This window comes from Acipenser ruthenus, chromosome 35, assembly GCF_902713425.1.
Source record: "Acipenser ruthenus chromosome 35, fAciRut3.2 maternal haplotype, whole genome shotgun sequence".
Taxonomy (NCBI): Eukaryota; Metazoa; Chordata; class Actinopteri; order Acipenseriformes; family Acipenseridae; genus Acipenser; species Acipenser ruthenus.
In genome coordinates, this window is record NC_081223.1 from 6,133,277 (window position 1) to 6,152,488 (window position 19,212).

Sequence of the window (19,212 nt, forward strand, 5' to 3'; positions counted from 1 at the left end):
TTAGACCTAGAGAAACAAGTGGCAGGGTTTGCTTCCAGTGGCACTAGCTTGGAGCTGAGGAGTTATCAACTTGCTTATGGGACTTGGAGTTTTTTGTTATCATGACATATTTGAGTGAATACTGCTCAGTTCTCCCGAGTAATCCAGGCTGATTCAAATTCAGGATGCTCTCTAATTAAGTATGACCCAATTTTTGGGTGGTTTTGCCTGTGGGCTTCTCGGCTTGGATTGTAAGTCAAGGTGTTTCTTCACCTCTTTAAATGCTGGTGATGCCCATCGCCTGGGCCTAACTACTGTTCTCAGCTGTTGACAGGACTTGGAGACGACGTTGTAGTTTCTGGAGAAATTAGCAATAAACAAATTTCATTTTGACATTTTCTTTTACAAAGCATTTCAACTATTGAATGACACCTCTCCATGCGTCTGACATTTTCATATTGCTTAATCCTGTCCAATACAATGTGGAATTTTTGAAGTAGTGTCCGATACATTCAGCAAAACTTTTAAGGTTCCAAGTCAGGTCTACATCAACAATTATACAATTCTTAAGACAATTTGTTAATTCGTAATATTTTACCTCATGGTTTGACTTTTATCTTTCAAAATTTGAGTTAAGAAAAAGTTAACAATAACAAAGACCATTTCAATGTGTTAAAATATTTGTCCTTAATTGCAACCGTATAGTAAAACCACTTACATTTCTTATTGACTTTCTTCTTCTCTCCTCAAGATGCCGTCTGTTCCAAATGTTGGATTTGTTGCTTTTTCTTTTTAAGGAACACCAGTAAGTTTTCATGGCAGCTAGAAAATAGAAAAGCATATTTAAATATGCATGTACCATTTTACTGTACATATATAGGCTGATATATTGATAATACATTAAATCTCAATGTCTTTGAAATCACGTAATTCCACAACAATATCTATTTATCAAACTGAAAAATTATGTAATTTTTTATGTTTTAACAAACTCGAACACACACATGGGAAAAGGGCAGGATGGATTGAGTTCATATCATTTACTTATTTTAATGTTTCATGTTAAATGTTAAAATAAAATGTAATTTTTTTTCTAGTTGGAGCAAGTGTGAGAATATTATTCGAAATATGTGGGGAAATAGCGCCCCCTTTCAAGCTGTAGGTAGAAAAGCTTACAGCACCTGGTATTCCCAGGCGGTCTCCCATCCAAGTACTAACCAGGCCCGACCTTGCTTAGCTTCCGAGATCAGACGAGATCGGGCGTTCTCAAGGTGGTATGGCCGTAAGCGGAAAGCTGTGGTGGTTTAGTATGTTTCATAGTAACTAATACCGGAATACTGCTACACGAAAAAAAAGCATTGCTTAAAATGAATGAATGAATTCATAAATATCGACATAAATGTATTTATTCCCATACGTATTTATTTATTCATTCCAATATTTACATATTACTTTATTTATTTCGATAATTGCAGGTGGTCGGACAAACTTCAAACAAGATTTTCGTCTGTATTGTTCTTTCAGTAGCCTAAATACCAAATTTAAACGACACCAAAACTGACCACGGGGTAAGAACAAATAAAAAATAAGAAACGCATATGCACGGCCATAAAACGACACACACACACACACACACACACACACACACACACACACACACACACACACACACACACACACACACACACACACACACACACACACACACACACACACACACACACACACAACCTGAAAAGCAAACATTATACTGAAGGGAAAACAAACACTAAAGAAGCAGAAATGAAATCCACACACCGTTATTAAAACAGCCGATCTCAGTTGTATTGTGTAATGAATGATAAAGGGCTAGATGTGTCATTGGACTCCGCTGACGAGGGGCAGCAGTAGGTTTAGTGGTTATTTGTTTATGCTCGACAGATGATTCGGTCAGGATGGACACAGACCTGCACTTGCTCAAGGCAGACATATTTTAAACTCAAGTCTCATTCTGTATCACCAACACTACATTGCCATGAAAAACTTGAATAAACCATCTTTGGAAACACTGGTATTAAAATATTGTATATGTACGAATCTTGCAAAATTAAAAAAAAAAAATATATATATATATATATCGGTAGTTTGATACAGCCTCTGTTCTTCTATACAATATTTTATATAATTCTATGCATTTCAGTGGGTAGTTCTAACCGCAAAGTCAGACACACCTAAATTTTTCCCAGTCTTTCCCCACCAGCGTTTTGTCACATAATCTGGCCAATCAAATGTTCCATTAAACATTTTAGACTCGCAAGTAACCAATCAGAAGCAAAGCATTCGTTCTGCCCCCAGAACAAGCTTGGTTTCCAAAAACTCAACTGAACCGGACGCATCATTTTAAAGCGCAAGATTTGCGGCGGGTTTGAGTTTTGAAGATTAGTAGCGGGTGAGTTGTTAACAATTTCATAAAATCCTGGATTTATATTGGTCAGTGATATAAGAACAAGCAATTAAAGTAATTGTGTGCTTTCGTAATATTACTAACCTGCAACTAAGCAAATGTAACAGTCTGGTGATTCAATGAATTGTAGCGCTTACTCGGTGGGAACCTTTGTTACAGGGAGATGGGGTCTGGTAGGAAGATGTTGGAGAGCGGGATTCTGGGAAGAGCGGAGTTCGTTGTACCGGATGTGTGATTTTCAATAAAGTGTGTTCATTTAGAAGTAATACACAGTGTGAGTCTAATCGTTTGTGGAAACCCCATAATTTATAACACTGCTTGTACGAGAGCAGCCTGTTTCCTGTTTGTGTGTGAATACATCATGTAGTCAAATGTTTCCGCATTTTCTGAAACATTATCACGTTAGTATAAACTACACATTGACAATGTAATCCATGTTTAATATATATATGTGTGTGTGTGTGTGTGTGTGTGTGTGTGTGTGTGTGTGTGTGTGTGTGTGTGTGTGTGTGTGTGTGTGTTTGTGTGTGTGTGTGTGTGTGTCAATGGTTAACACGATTTCTGCTTCAGGGTTAAACCGAAAAATCGCCGAATTTGCAGGAGTGTTTTTGAATAGACGCACGCGCAATCAGTAATTTAAATTAAACATCTTCATGTTTTGTGGCGATTTAAAAGTGAAATCCACCTTAAGAGTCAGATCAGAATAATTCTGGTATTTTTAAGTTTCTGGTGTCTGAAAGTGAAATACAAATCCACTGCACTCGGGCGAGCGCTTTTACTGGGTGTGCCTGTCAGGAGCCCCTACTTAAACCTCTTTGACAGGATTTATAATCTTTCTTTTTTTTACTTTTGGCAGCTACCGAGCAGAACCCCATTTGATACTGTGGACAGTTTAAAGATGGAATCAGTCCCGATTAAAGAGGAGCCCCCTAAACTTGAACTGGTCCCCATTAGACTGGAGTTCACTGGACTGGCTGCCCTCCCCATTAAACAGGAGCTCTGTGAGACGCCCTGTGACAGCATCAAGCCAGTGGTGTTTGGAATTAAAGCTGAGCGCAACGAACTGGAGATCTCCCAGACAGAAGAACCAGTTCCTATGAAAGAAGAGGTGCTGGAAATGGTGCGTATTAAACTGGAGCCCCTGAAAGAGGAGGTACTCTTGAAACCAGGGAAGGAAGAATCCGAAGACTTGAAAGCAGCCCCCACTGAGCTGGGTCCGGTACACCTGCGGGAGTGTAGCGTGGTGCTGGAGAGAATCTATGCGAGAAAGCAAGGCTCTGGAGAGGAAGGCTCTCCCAACAGCACGCAAGGAGGTGGACAGGACGACGAGAGCTCACATTCAGAGTGCAGTCCAGCAGGTGAGTGAGTGACTAGCTGTGACATTGTCATTCTACACTGAGTGATGGCCACAGTGTGACTGAGAGGCTGAGAACAGATAGCAGGGCTCCACATTAGCATCCAGGTTCATTTCACATACTTGTCTACACTGAAGCAAATCACTGTGTCTGTGGCGGCACTGATGCGGAATCACTTTCAGTGTCAATGGGAAATGCTGGGAAATGCAGCGACACTCTCAAGGTGGTTCAGTGGAGGCACAGTGCCGGTGTGAAGCAGATTTTTCTCAGTGTGAACAGACACCACATTTTATATAGGACAGTATGTAACACCCTATAATGTGTGTAATAGATGTTACTGGTACAGTCCTAAAACTCCCCTTATTTTTTCGTGTTCTGAAATCTGGTCCTGCCCACATCTGCAGCTGATGACACGGGGCTGAAGTTCGAAACCAACTGTCTGACCAGCGTAGGCTACAATATTGTATATTTTATGTCACAGGTTGGGTAATAAATAGCTTAAATATTTAATTTCACCTCAGAATATAAATGATAAAAACGCAAATACTGTTAAAAATACCATATGTTAACAGCATTTCTGCTTTATATTATAAAACAAAGTTTAATTTATTAGAATAAGTTAGAGTTCTGGCTAAAATGGTTTATTCTTTAATTAAAATACTGTAGCCTACTGTTTTATGTGTATGATTACTTGGCACAAAAAGTTTGAAACAAACTGTCAGTTTAACTTGTCTAAGCAACATACTGAAATGTGAGTTACCGGTAGACTTTATGTTTTGTGCTCTTGCAGATTTGAAGAACAGAATGTTTTTGTTTTTTAAAAAACGAATCCCTATTTAATGTGTGCAGCATACAGTATATTCTTTTGAAGTGTGACACACCGGCAGCATGTTTTAACACTGCATGATCTGCCTTCTATGTAAATGGAGGTATGCTGCCAAATTGCAGCTGAGCCTGTAATATCGCTGTGTGAATGCTGTAGTGAAGGGTCCTTTTTGTAGGTTTACTTTTTTGCTTGAGTTTTTTTTTTTTTTTTAAGTATTTTTTTTTACTAATTAATAAAAGCATGTCATGATCAGGACCCATCCTTCAATAAAAGGGCCGTTATGGCGTTATGGCAGAACAAGTACACACATGAGGAAATACATCCACTTTGTCAGTCTGTGCATACAGTAAATTGGTCAGCAGAAATCAATATATTTTGGAGGTGATTATTGTGAAGAGTCTGAATCGGGATTCATTTCAAGACGTCATATACACAATTTGGGGGTGGGGCCCTCCTAGGCGGTCACCTTGCTTGCCTTGCCCTAAGGCCGGCTCTGAGAGACAGTGCTAATCTCTGTAGCCGGACATGTACAAAAGTATTTAACAGCAGTTAAATGGACATTAACACATACCGTGAAACTTCTATTAAACGGCCAGGCATTTATTTACAAAACTCACAAGCAGACCAGCGCCTATTGGAGACTGCCAATTTATTTGAGACCTGGCGATTATATAGACGAGGAAACTTTGGAAAATGAACAAGCAGAAATAAAAATGTGTATTGTTAATATACTGTAATATTGTAAGGGTTTAAAAAGATTAGACAGCCAGGCATGGGTTATATAAATGCGAACAGGCCACTTGAATCAAGCATGGAGGGTTTATTACAGTGAAAAGGGATACAAAACAACCGTGCCAAACTCAATCTTTCTCTTCTCATCTGGACTCCCCTGAACTGACGGTACAGTAAAAACAAGCTCTATATACAAATAAGTAAATTAAAGATATAAACTACTAGCACTTTTGTTTATAAATATAGATCAATGTTGTCTATTAATAAAGATAAGTAATGAAATAATAATAGGTCTAATACTGGTAATAATAAGTTCAATCCATCCCAGATATAGAATGCAGGTAGGTTAGGCTTACAGCGCAATAATAATAATAGTTTGTTTTTTCTTATGGCCCCTGGTGGTGATGTCTCCGTTCAGTATATCCAAGTAACCATTTCCATAACCGCTTAATCCTTTACAGGGTCATGGGGAGTAACCATTATGTATTGTGATAACAGCATCTTCCAGATATCATTTCAATTTCCATTTAAATCATGATCTTATGTACACTTTGTATTACTAAACTTTGTACTTCTGCCCTCATATAATGCGTCTTTATTTTACACATTGCAATTGAAGGTAACCTGGCTTCAAAACGATACAATTAAATACTGGTCTTTTTTATTCTTAATAAAATTACCCTTTTTATTTGTTATAAATGCAATAAATTCAACACAAAGCAACGCGATATACTGTTCAAAGCAAGAATTATTAAACTTAAACCAGAATGTATATGTTTGATGCCCTCAACACACACACTTCAAGTGGTGCTCCGCAGCCCTTGTGTGCTCACAAAGTCTCCTCGCAATTACCCCAGACCGCTCGTGAACCCACAATGCTATTCATGAGCTACTTGACTAACGACGGTGTTTGGGAAACACATCAGATTTGACACATTGCTGTTACGATGGTCGAGTTACTTTTGGGAAACGGCACCCTGGATAACTTTCGAGTTAGACCTAATGTCGTTTAAACAATACATTTCTAGCATATTATTCCAACTATCAACATTAATAAGCACAGTCAACATTGATTATTTGAACATTTTCAACAGTAGTCTTTTTGAAACGAGTAAACACAAGTCTGTTTGCGGATCCTGGAGTAGCCTGTGGACTATGTGGTATCAGTGGTTTTGGTCATGGTCGTGGCAATAATAATGGGTTTTTGTTTCAGAAATGAAAGCTGAAACACATTGAGAGTGGTCCAAGTTTATTGTGTGGTATATTGCAACCAGTAAGTTCCAGTGTGTTTTGCATTGAAGGGATGAATTCGCAACTCCTTAAAGGGAATGTCCGATCCCCCCCCCCCCCCCATTAGGAATTTTTCAACAACAATGGATATTGAATGAAGTCATTACCCAGCCTCCATGTTCGTCTTTCTTTAGGGATTTGACATCTCCAATCTTTGAATGAAGTCGTTATCCAGCCTCCATGTTCCTCTTTCTTTAGGGATTTGACATCTCCAATCTTTGAATGAAGTCATTACCCAGCCTCCATGTTCCTCTTTCTTTAGGGATTTGACATCTCCAATCTTTGAGTGAAGTCATTATCCAGCCTCCATGTTCCTCTTTCTTTAGGGATTTGACATCTCCAATCTTTGAATGAAGTCATTACCCAGCCTCCATGTTCCTCTTTCTTTAGGGATTTGACATCTCCAATCTTTGAATGAAGTCATTACCCAGCCTCCATGTTCCTCTTTCTTTAGGGATTTGACATCTCCAATCTTTGAATGAAGTCATTACCCAGCCTCCATGTTCGTCTTTCTTTAGGGATTTGACATCTCCAATCTTTGAATGAAGTCATTACCCAGCCTCCATGTTCCTTTTTCTTTAGGGATTTGACATCTCCAATCTTTGAATGAAGTCATTACCCAGCCTCCATGTTCCTCTTTCTTTAGGGATTTGACATCTCCAATCTTTGGCAAAGCAGTAGGTTTTATGTGTTTTTGTTCATCAGTATTTTGTTCTGGAGGTACTGCCTGTATCAATTGCGGGTTCTCGCTTCCCCTCTGTTAACATCACTGTGGAGTTCTCCTTGTTTGTTAATCACTGCTTCCACCAGATCTTAGTTCATAGCAAAGCAGTAATCGGCTTGTTTATCTCTCATTGAGGGAACACAGGGATCTGGACTAAAGGGTGCATTTCAGTGACTGCTAGCAGGCTCACCAATGCACACAGAACAGCAGCTTCTGAAATGAAAAATCAAGTGAAGGATTTATTCTTTGTTAATATTTGAAAACCTTAAATATATATTGCATGACTTTTGCCCCAACCTCCCCATTGAAATATAGGTCTAAGACTTTAATTTAGAATGTAGTCTAGACAATATCAGCCTTTAAACAATTTGCACTAATCCACATGAAACCATTTATATGTCGGCTGTTTCCTTGTTTTTACAAACCATCATATTCCCCTCGCCACATGTGTCTATAATTTCACGTGGTCCCGTCCAATTTGCTGCCCAAGGCCACTTTTGTAAAAAGTTTTTAATCATTAGCTTTTCCATAATCTCAGTCTACAAGCCATTAATTAGTTAATGGCTAAAGTAAAACTTGTTTTCTTATTACAATGTCAATGTGTCTTACTTTTAAAATGTTCAGATTACTTTTAATTTTTGTAATATGAATTGCATTTATTCTCATGGATCTTTCTCAATGGAACTGGTAGATAAACATCGTAATGGATCTGCTCCTAAAGACCATCCACAGTAATTTATCAAATTTGGCTAATTGGGTAAAACTTCAATGTAATTTAATGAACATGTCCATAACTACCAGATTGAGTTAACAGCCAAGGTCTTTCAGTGTTTATCAAAAGTAAGAAATAAACAATTTAAATGATTCTTACAACAAAATGCTTTATGTGTTAATTAATTCTATGCAAAATCAATCACCAAATTCATGTTATTTTCTTCCTAATCACTTCTAAGTATTCAAAGTATATTATTTAAAAAGTGGGCATTGAAATGAGTGTGTGTGTGTGTGTGTCTGTGTGGTGAGAGCCTGTAGTCCCAGAATGCAGCTGGACATCTTTCTCTCCATTCTCACACAGTCCGTACAACACAGCTTGAGATCCCAAACACAGTTCAATTTATTGTATTTATTTGTTTGTCGAAACCAAATTGTACCCAATTATGTAGGTAAAAATCGATGAAACAGTTAAGAGATTTGATTAACATTCCCAGTCCTCTAATTCACTCTCCCTCTAGAAGCTATAGTGTGTGCAATATGAAACTTAATGTTATGTTCTTCTTTAAAAGAGACGGCTATCTCTTACAGCGACCTTTTTGAATAGTCAGAGTTTTCTGGTACTTTTTTTTTTTTTTCAAAAACAATTCACATACATTTTGAACTTTTATATGTTTCCCATAACATCACTCAAGCATTTTGACACTTGACTTTGAAGACTATGACTTTGGCACTGACTGGCACTCGGTTCTCTTTTAAAAGCCCAATCATTTGACAACAGCCTGATCATATTCCTCCCACTTTCACAAAAGCCATTCCGACAGAAAAGGCTACCTTCCTTCCCTCCTAATAACGTTTAACCTCTGGGCGGGAGGGTGGGAAAGTTAGAGTCCAGCCAACCCTGACCCTGACACCTGTCAAATACCAGACGGACATGGCTGCCTTTTCTAACCTGGATGCCCTGCCGTCTGCTAACCGCTGTCTCTAATTTTATCCTATTGTTGCCCCCTGGGCTTCTGTTAGAAGGCGCACGTTTAACCACCACATTTTCCCTTAAGCCCCATGTCCCCATGTAGCAGCACTAACCCATCTGGCTGCAGTGCAGGGCATAGGGTAAGCAACGCCCGCTCTGGCGGTGGTGGTGGTGGCAGTGGCCACACTGCTGCTAGTGGTGACAACAGCCACTCCTCTGCTGCTGCTGGGGCAAACGGCCTCTCAGGCACGGGTGCTGTCGGCTCCAGACGCTCCGACAGGCTCACTTTCTCTCCCCGTGGGAACCATAGCTCCGCCCCCTCTGGTTGACATGACTGCCATTCCCCCTTCCTGGGCTGGCGGTAGCTCCTCCCCCTGAGAATGCTGGGCTGAGAGCTCCGCCTCCTTCTCTGGTAACTTGGCTGGCGGTAGCTCCTCCCCTTTAGACTGCTAGGCTGAGAGCTCCTTCTTTCCTGACCAACAGGATGGCAGCTGCCTTCTTCTGCCCCGCCTTCTTTTCCGCCTCTTCTCATTTTACTGGCTAATGGAACAGAAGCCCCTCCTTCCTTCTCGTCTCCTTTCTTTTCAGTGGCGGACGCGACCCGGAAGCCCTTTCGTCTTACCCATCTCTTCACTCTGCTGTCTGCTTTGCACAAACTGTCAAGGCTGGTGTTGTTTCAAAGAATAATTTGTCCTGTTAGAATTAATAAAACCTGTAATTATACATTTTACTTGTTTTTTTTTAGTTATGTTTATTTGAATCAAACTTAGGTGGAATCGCCACTGTTGGTCAAAATTCTCAGGAATCTACAGGAGGGTTCTGTATTTAATCTGGGGTCTACAGGGTTAATATGACATCTATTGGGGAATATGACTTTATTCCGAATCGGCAGGCTTACCCCCCCCCGCCAATATACTAGACTTAATATTCAATCACTCTTATTCATTTATTTCTAATACACAGATTTAAAATGATCTTTATTGCTAATCGGCGGGTTTGTCCTCCGATATATTGGAGTTAATATTCAATCACTCTTATTCATTTATTCTATTTTTATACAGCAGATTTGTGAATCAACATATAATCAATGAGTTTATTTCCAATTACTCTCTCATTTACAATCAACAAACAAGGTTATCGTACACACAATTACTCCCAGAAAACTCCTGTAACCTTGACAAGCTTATTGTGCATTCAACTGCTCTCTGGTTTCTCCTGCAACCCAATCTAACAAATGACTCTCTGGGTTCTCTTGCAACCTAGGCTAGCCTTTCCCATTTGCATGTTCAATTACTCTCAACATAAGCAAGCTTTTTTTATTTATTTTTTATAAACTTAGTCGTTGCCAGTAATTTATTATTTTCTCCCAATTTGGAATGGCCAATTATTTTATTACGCTTGGCTCACCGCTACCACCCCTGCGCTGACTCGGGAGGTTGAAGATGAACACACGCTGTCCTCCGAAGCGTGTGCCGTCAAGCCGACCGCTTTTTTTCACACTGCAGACTCACCATGCAGCCACCCAAGAGCTACAGCGTCGGAGGACAACGCAGCTCTCGGTCAGCTTACAGGCAAGCCCGCAGGCGCCCGGCCAGAATACAGGGGTCACTGGTGCGCGGTGAGCCGAGACACCCTGACCGACCTAAGCCCTCCCTCCCCCCGGGCGACGCTCGGCCAATTGTGCGCCGCCCCTTGGAAGCTCCCGTCCTCGATCGGCAAAGGAATAGCCTAGATTCAAACTCGTGACTTGCAGACTATAGAGCGCATCCTGCACTCACGTGGAGCGCCTTTACTGGATGCGCCACTCGGGAACCCCCCAGCATAGGCAAGCTTAACTGTATGTACAGTCCCTCTCAGGAAATTAGCAATAACAACTTGACTCCCTGGTCTTCGCAACCAGAATGGGATCAGGACCATTATACTCTGTATAGTACAGGGTTGCCAGATTTCTACAGTGTTTATAGCCCAAAGTCACTTCAAAACTAGCCTCATTTGTTTTTTTTTACTGAAACCAAGCTTATTACCATTAACATATAGCCCTATCCTTCAATGCTGCTACTGTTTCCCAAAGAAGAAAACAGTTCAATCTTTTAAAGTTATGCCACCAATCTAATTAGATGATCACATCATTTAAATCAATTAAACATCCACATCAATTAAATACACCTAACAAATTAAAAAAGGCAAGTTGTTGGCTCTTTTTTGCAAACACAAAAGTTAATTGAAAGTATGCCTCATGCATTGAAATAACACATAAAAAAACATTTTTAACCTCTTACCTTCACACTCCTCGTGTAAGGGCCAGCTGTTATCATCACGCAGGTGTATCTCAAGTCAATTTTAAATGTACAAAGAAAAAAGTATGTACTAAATAAAACATTTTTACTTTTGATCTTTTATATATATTAGTTTCAAAAAAACTCCTCTGAGTCTGCACCATCTTCTGCGTTATTTGCTTCATATATGTCGCCTGTAAACAGTGACAGCATTGCTTTGGATGGCTGAAATTGGTTGCAGCAACACTTATTACGCTGCATATATGCTCTGACCCTAAGAATGTTTTCCAACAATTTCTCTTGCATGCGGGTCCTTAGTTTGGTTTTGAAAAAGCACGTTCCACTGATGCATTGCTAAATGGTAGGGCTAAAAGAGATAAGGCAAAAAGACCAAGTTCAGTGAAATCTTTATCACCAGCTGCATCGGAGTGTTTAGCCACTTCAACCCAGAACTCTTTAATTTGGCTGTCTTCAGTGTGCTCCCAGTGTACATTGTTCAAAGCTCGCCATTGCTGTTCGAGTTTGCCAAGATCTCCATTGTAAAGTGGCAAAAATGATAAATTTGCCAGCTGTGGCTTTTTGGAACTGAGTACAACAGTTGGGCTGAGAACGGTAAGTGACTCAAGTTGCTGGATATTAGGAGGCAATCTTTGTTTGATCTCTTTCAGAAACTCGAACATGTAATCTCTGCATCTGCATTTGATATCCTCTGCTTTCTGAGGTTCAATCTTTGATTCTGACAGTTCTAACTGGAACTTGATCCCGAAGTCCACTGCTGAAAGTGGCAAGCTGTTTCTGTCAGACGTTATGTCAAAATCCATTACAGATGACCGTGTTGGAAAATCGTGAGGTTTCATGATTCATTGGATCAAACTGCGGTAAAATGTCATTAAATCAGCAAGAGGTTTCGCTGGATTGGCACTGTCAAGCTGAAACAGCTTGTTTATTCTGTTGACCTCAGTGACGAGGGGCTGAAAAAAAACCAGATACATTCTGTTTACGCGGTCTGAATGCATCTGGTACAGCAGTTCAGCATTGTAATTCCTTTCAGTGTCCTTTGTAAGCTGAAAGTGCAACTTTAGCTCTTCATACTGAGAAAGCACTCGATCAACACACTGGCTAATTGCAAGCCATCTTGTGTCAGAAAGCTGCAAAATCTTCAGCGGGGCTTCTCCAACATTAATGGTGGCATAGAGATCGCGGTACTTCTTTTGACGCTGAGTGCTGTGGGAAAACCACGAGTACGTCTGTGATACCATGTACTCGATGTTTCAAGGAAGTACGTCCATTGCTTTTGATGCACAGAGCTGCAGTGAATGACAAACACACTTGATGTACACAATTTTTGGATTCACCTCCCTTAACTTTGTTAGTACCGAATTATTTTTCCCACACATTGTATTGCAACCGTCTGTTGCCAGACCAATGCATCTTTCCACTTCGTTTGTTTTCCTTTAAGAATTTGAACAAGGCTGTTGCAATGCTGTGAGAATCACCGGCTGGCAAGCTAACAATCCCGGCAAATTATGTCACGATACGTTCAAGTTTTCTGCTGAAGTACCTGAACACCACACAGAGTTGCTTGTTTGCACTGATGTCTGTGCTTTCGTCCACAATTAGAGAGTGTGGCTCTTTGGCGATGTCTTCAAGCATCTCCTGATGAACAATGGGCCCGATGACACATTTTATAAGTGCTGAGCATTTTGTTCTATGAAGACTAATATCCTTCTGTACAACTTCCCTGACTATGCATCCCAAATGATCTACGGTGTGGATGCTGGAAAGGCAAGCAATATGGGCTGCCAGATTCAACTCACATATTTTAATGGCATTGTCAACTTGTTTCTTAAATCCTGTGTCAAATAAGCTTCTTGTATTTGAATAGGGAGCTGCATTTCTAATATGTTTCTCTGTCTTACTGTGAGCTAACAGATCGCTGTGATGCGCTCGCACTTCACATTTACAGTACCTACACGCTGCTTTTGAGTCATCGCCAGGTACACGGCTAATCCATGCTTGTAACCCTTTTTCTTTCTCAGTCTTTGCAGTATTTTTTCAGTATTTAGATTACTTCTTTATTTTTCCTGCTTTTTAGCGGTTTCGATGTTTCTACCCTGTTTCTTAAAATGGCTGCTTTTCACTGTCAATTAACACAATCATTCGTCTCTCACTCCTGTTCACTCGCATGGTCATGCGCAGTGGTGGTTGTGGTCATGCGCAATATGTTATTTTATTGGGAAACAAAGTTTTACATAGTTTGTGTGCACTGCGGCGGGTAGGCTGCAAAAGTTTATACATTTTTAATAAAGTTATTCTTTTTTATATGTATAAAGTAAACTAGCCCAAAAAACCACGAGACCTCTTGAAAGTAGCCCAAAAAGTAGCAACCAGCGACTCCTAAATATTTCCTGCGGCTGTCTTTTTAAAGGAAAACCGCGGACCTGGCAACTCTGGTATAGTATTTCAAATACCCAATCTCTGTCTACTTTACACCACCCCTTAAATCTGTTTTTCGAAAAAGACTAAAAGTTCTAGGCTGACTCTCCTGATCAAACCTTCCGAGATCGGCACAGGGCCCCAGAATCAGAGTGCACAGATTCCTCGTAGAAATGTACAGCTCTGTTACCTCCTACAATCTCCCTATCCTAATCTAGCTGATCGGGCTAGTATTAATAACAGATAGGTACCCATTGCAACCCTTTTTGACAAATAATAAACAATAATCAACAACACCAGAAAAAACAGTATAGTAGGTTACTATTCCTGTGATGAATAAATTAAACTCATCCTTAGTATTCCTCTAAAGTTCAGTTAAAGAGAGGTTAGAAGGTTCCTTCATGCGTTCAGATGGATGAAATCAAATCAGTTTTGCAGCCTCCCTGGTGCGGACTACACTACAGTTACCTACACTACCTAACCCAGAAAAGGCCATGAAACGACATAATGAGGAAGGAACATTTGCTGCATTTCTTACTTAAAACCGTCTCTGATTTTTCTCTCCTGTTTGTTTTTTCCAGTCCAGCAGTTAAAGCAAGGACCCAGTTAAGGAATTTAAAAATACTGAGGGGAGAGAAATTAAAAAAATACCAGAGGAGAGAAACCGTATCACTGCTCTGACTGTGGAAAGAGTTTCAGGCACTCAGGAGACCTTGTGATACACTAGCGAATTCACACAGGAGAGAAACCCTATCGCTGCTCTGACTGTGGAAAGAGGTTCAAGTCATCAGGACACCGTACAGCACACCAGCGAATTCACACAGGAGAGAAACCGCATTGCTGCTCTGACTGTGGAAAGAGTTTCAGGAACTCAGGAGACCTTTCAAAACACCAACGAATTCACACAGGAGAGAAACCTTATCGCTGTTCTCACTGTGGGAAGCGTTTCAGTCGGTCTGGAAATTTTGAATTGCATAAGCGAACTCACAAAGGAGAGAAACCATATCACTGTTCTGACTGTGGGAAGAGTTTCAGTCGGTCAGAACACCTATTAATACATCAGCGAATACACACTGGAGAGAGACCGTATCACTGCACTGACTGTGGGAAGAGTTTCAGTCGATCAGGACAACTTGTAACACACCAGCGAATTCACACAGGAGAGAAACCATATTACTGCTCTGACTGTGGGAAGAGTTTCAGGGATTCAACAGACCTTGTAAAACACCAGAGAACTCACACAGGAGTAAAGCCATATCACTGCTCCGACTGTGGTAAAAGTTTCAGTCAGTCAGGACAACTTGGAAAACCATCAGCGGATTCACACAGGAGAAAAAACGTTTCATTGCTCTGACTGTGGGAAGAGTTTCAGTTCGTTAGCAAACCTTGTTTCACACCAGCGAATTCACTCAGGAGAGAAACCGTATCACTGCTCTAACTGTGGGAAAAGTTTCCGTCACTCAGCATCCTTTGCTGTACACCGGCGCATTCACACAGGAGAGAAACCGTATCACTGCTCTCACTGTGGGAAGAGTTTCGGTCACTTGGCATCCTTTGCTGCACACCAGCGTATTCACACAGGAGAGAAACCGTACCGCTGCTCTGACTGTGGAAAGACTTTCAGACGGTCGGGACACCTTGTTTCACACCGGCGCGTTCACACAGGAGAGAAACCGTACCGCTGCTCTGATTGTGGGAAGAGTTTCAGTCAGTCAAGATCCCTTGTTACACACCAGCAAATTCACACAGGAGAGAAAAAAAAAAGAAAATGTAAATAATGTTCCTGCATAAAAATAACTTTTATCCATTTTGCTTCCTGGCATTTCAGCACAGCAGTGTGCTGCTGAATAGTGTGGCTGCCCAAGCCGAGGAGACAGTAAGAAAAAATCCTTAAATGGAATTTACTAGTGTAACGACCTCGCCCTTAGCACAAAGCCAACCACTATGGAGTGATTACCTCCCTATATTAAATATATCCCATGACAAAAACAAATTCGACAAACAGCTGTTTAAAGGGGTGATCTCAAATGCAAAAATCCAAGTTAGGAGAAGCAATTAGGCCAATCTTGTCAAGCAAATAGGCACAATTGGAAAGGTGCTGGGGCCCAAGATTCACACAATTCTTGCTTCTAACTTGGCGCCTTTTTTTTGATCGCTTCGCTCCACTTCATCGCTCCTCTTGAAATGCTCTTTGTATGATTGAAGTGACTGAGACACACACTCACATTGTAATACGAAAGACATAATTTCGGATTGGATCAGAATCTGAGTGCTCATGTTCAACACTGTGTTGTTGTTGTTTTTTTTTTGTTTTTTTTTTGTTTGTTTTTTAATAAATAGAGCTATTAAAAATGATATGTCCAAACTACAAAGTAAAATGCGCAATGCAAATTTAGGACACAGTGTAAATGCTCTTATTGGAAGTCCAGGAATGCTGAATTCAGCTCCATCGATTGCTATGAGCTACAGCTGTATCACAGAGCAGCTCTCCTGGTAAACCCTTTGAAGGAGGAAACAAACTACTATTGTTAATTATTTTGCATAGAATGGCACAAGGCAGCTGTAATAGAGTAAATGTAGATGCGCTTTTAGACTGTGTGTTGCTGCTAGCCCCACCCTGTGCAAATTCAAAGTGTAAAACCAGATAACACAACAAGCAGGGCACAAGCTAAGCGATGAGCTGTATTTGATTAGGGAAATAAAAGCTGTTTACTTTGACTATCTGCGTCAGTCTGGATTCTTATAGAAATCAAATGTAAGACAACAAATATACTAGAAGTGTCAGGGGTGGAAGTTGCAGGTTGAGATTTTAGAGTCAGTGTTTCCCTGCATGCATCACTGTGAGCAGCTCCTTCCTCCAGACACAGACCCACACTGGAATGTTTAGATGACTGGGTGTGAGGAGCCTTGTGTTAACAATGGGAGAACTGGGCTGACTGGGGAGGTAACTGCTACTGCCTATTTCAATAGTCTTATTACTGTGTTGTTACATTATGGACAGCAGTGGTGCTCTGGCTCCCTCTTGTGGTCACTATTAATATCTGCTGTGTGTCTCTCGGAGGTCAAATTAATTGCTCTTTGTCATTAAAATGCTGTTTTTATCATCAAACTCTTTGGACTACTTTTCTGAGTATGAACACATCTCTTCTGTATGCAGGTTTTTAAATGATGAAAACAAGAAAAAGAATGAAGTAAAGCAAATAGATTATTGTTTACTTCCTCACATTGTTAAGTAATAGCAGCACTAATGTCCCCCACGGTGGGCTCTAAGACTAGATCATTGACCTGGTCTTTCTTTAAATGATCTTTCACGTTGGACACATTCAAATGTCATCACTGTCATTAAACAACATTTTACATTCATACTGAAATTATTTTATTAATATTGCTTACTTAATAAAATAAAAACAAATCTTCTAAAAATTATAAAATTCAGGGGCTCCTGAGTGGAGCATTCAGCAAAGGCACTGTGCCGGAGTGCAGGATGTGCCCTATAGCCCGGAGAGCGCTGGTTTGAATCCATGCTATACCACTGACACAGCCTAATCAAACCCAGCTCTGTGCAGTCCGACTGTAGCAGCTCTGCAGCTGCTCTCAGCCTCAGCCCCTGTGGTTACTGTCTATGAGCCAGAGCAGTTCCTGCAGAGCTGAGGGAGGTTTTTGTACGGACGTGTATCACTGTGTGAATGTGTAGCTATTGCCCTGCTGACAGTAATAATCTCCTGCATCTTCAGGCTGCACTCCACTGATGCTCAGTGTAAACTGTGTCCCTGATCCACTGCCACTGAATGAAGCTGGAGTCCCAGAGTGACGGTTAGAAGTAGAATAAATCAGGAGTCAGGTTTCTGCAGGTACCAGTGGATGGAGCTGGTACTAACAAAGCTGTTGGCTGTACAGCGGATAGAGACCGTGTGTCCTGGAGAACAGACTGAGCTGTTGGAGACGGAGTCAGAACAACGTCTGCACTGGACTCTGGAGAAAAAATACAACAAAAAATGATTATAAAATAATAATGCAAGAGTCAAATTAAATAGTGTTGTGTTAGAATACAAACAAAATGTAAAGAAGCGGCTAGACAGATTTACTTCAATGAAAAGTTCTGTTTAAAATGAACTCCAGTCAAGCTTTCAGATTTATAAATAACTATTTAATTATCACCTTGAGCAAAGAGCCCCCGTGTCCCCAGCAGTAGAAGCAATGGCATCATTGTACTGTGTGTTTCAGTGACTCTGAAAGGGCTGAGCAGTGACTCATCAATACTGTGTGTCTCAAAGTGTTTGGAGCAGTGAGGCAGGCACCGGTATACAAAGCAGCTTCCTTTCTACAAATCCTGCTGCTGCTGCTGCTGTCACAGATAGAGGAGATCTGAGCCGTGAGTGAGCACCAGTGCAATTGATAGGGTCGGGTTCACTTTGACTGTTTTCTTCTATTTTTCCCCCAGTCAAAGCTCTCAGTATATCACTGCTGTCTAATATAACTGATCTGTTTGTCTAAACTGACAGTAATATTTCTGTTTCTGTCATCATTTCAATGCTATTGTGTATTAAAGGGTATGTAGTGCCCTACCCCTAGTGGTATACCTTCCCACGTGCTGCTGCTGCTGCTGTAGAAGTAATGGACCTGTCATTTTTCTTTTCATTGGTCACATTTTGACTGCTTCTTACTGTTATAAATTGGACATCTACTTCACTGTCTTTCACAGGCCTTTTCAAGATGTACCTTGAGCAAGCTGCTAGGAGTGCGTTTTCATTATGTCAATCAGAATGATATTTAACAAGCCAGGGGAAAAGGTATCAAACTCCTTGTGGCAAAGTGGTTGCTGATTATGAACAGGTGCAGAGCTGATGCAGTGCAGGAATAAACGGACGAGATTTGTAATCCGGTATGGAAAAATATACGTTTTATTTTTAGTTATAATCCAGGTCTGGTGACCAAATAATAAGCGATGCGTAAAACACGGAGTACAGTAACAGGGATTGCAGCCCTAAACAATAAACACAGCATCTCTCCCACAATATACAACCACGGTCACCAGTCCTGGGTGCATGCTGTAGTGCTCGTGGTGGGTGATACAGGTTAAAGAGTGACAAAGAGTGCAGTGCTGTTCCGGGTTCAGTGCTGGCTCTTACTAACAGCTCCAGAACGTGTTAGCTGTCTATAAACACACAAATAGCAATTATAGACAAGACAAACAAAACAAAAACTCACAATATTCTTAATACACAGTGCACGGGTCCTTCTGGGTCTATTTCAAAACCAAAAACGAAGGAAAAGATTCTCCAGCCCCTTTTATGCGGTTATGCATGACCCCTTGGTAAACGATTGCAGCTGATTCTATTGCCTGCAGCTGCTACCTCGTTTACCTTCCAGGTCAATACATTCCCGCACTGGAGTCTCGTCTTTTTCCAGGCTGATTGACTTCCCGACCCAGGGAATGAACTGTCAGGCCAACCCGTCCAAAGCCTTT

The 19,212-nt window shown here is 40.8% G+C and overlaps 1 non-coding gene across 1 annotated transcript; it reads right to left on the minus strand.

Moving 5' to 3' along the window:
- Nucleotides 1-1,148: 1,148 nt before the first annotated feature.
- Nucleotides 1,149-1,267, minus strand: LOC131705410 (5S ribosomal RNA). The gene has a single exon (XR_009310367.1). It is a non-coding gene; the product is annotated as a 5S ribosomal RNA (ribosomal RNA).
- Between the last annotated feature and the right edge of the window lie 17,945 nt (nucleotides 1,268-19,212).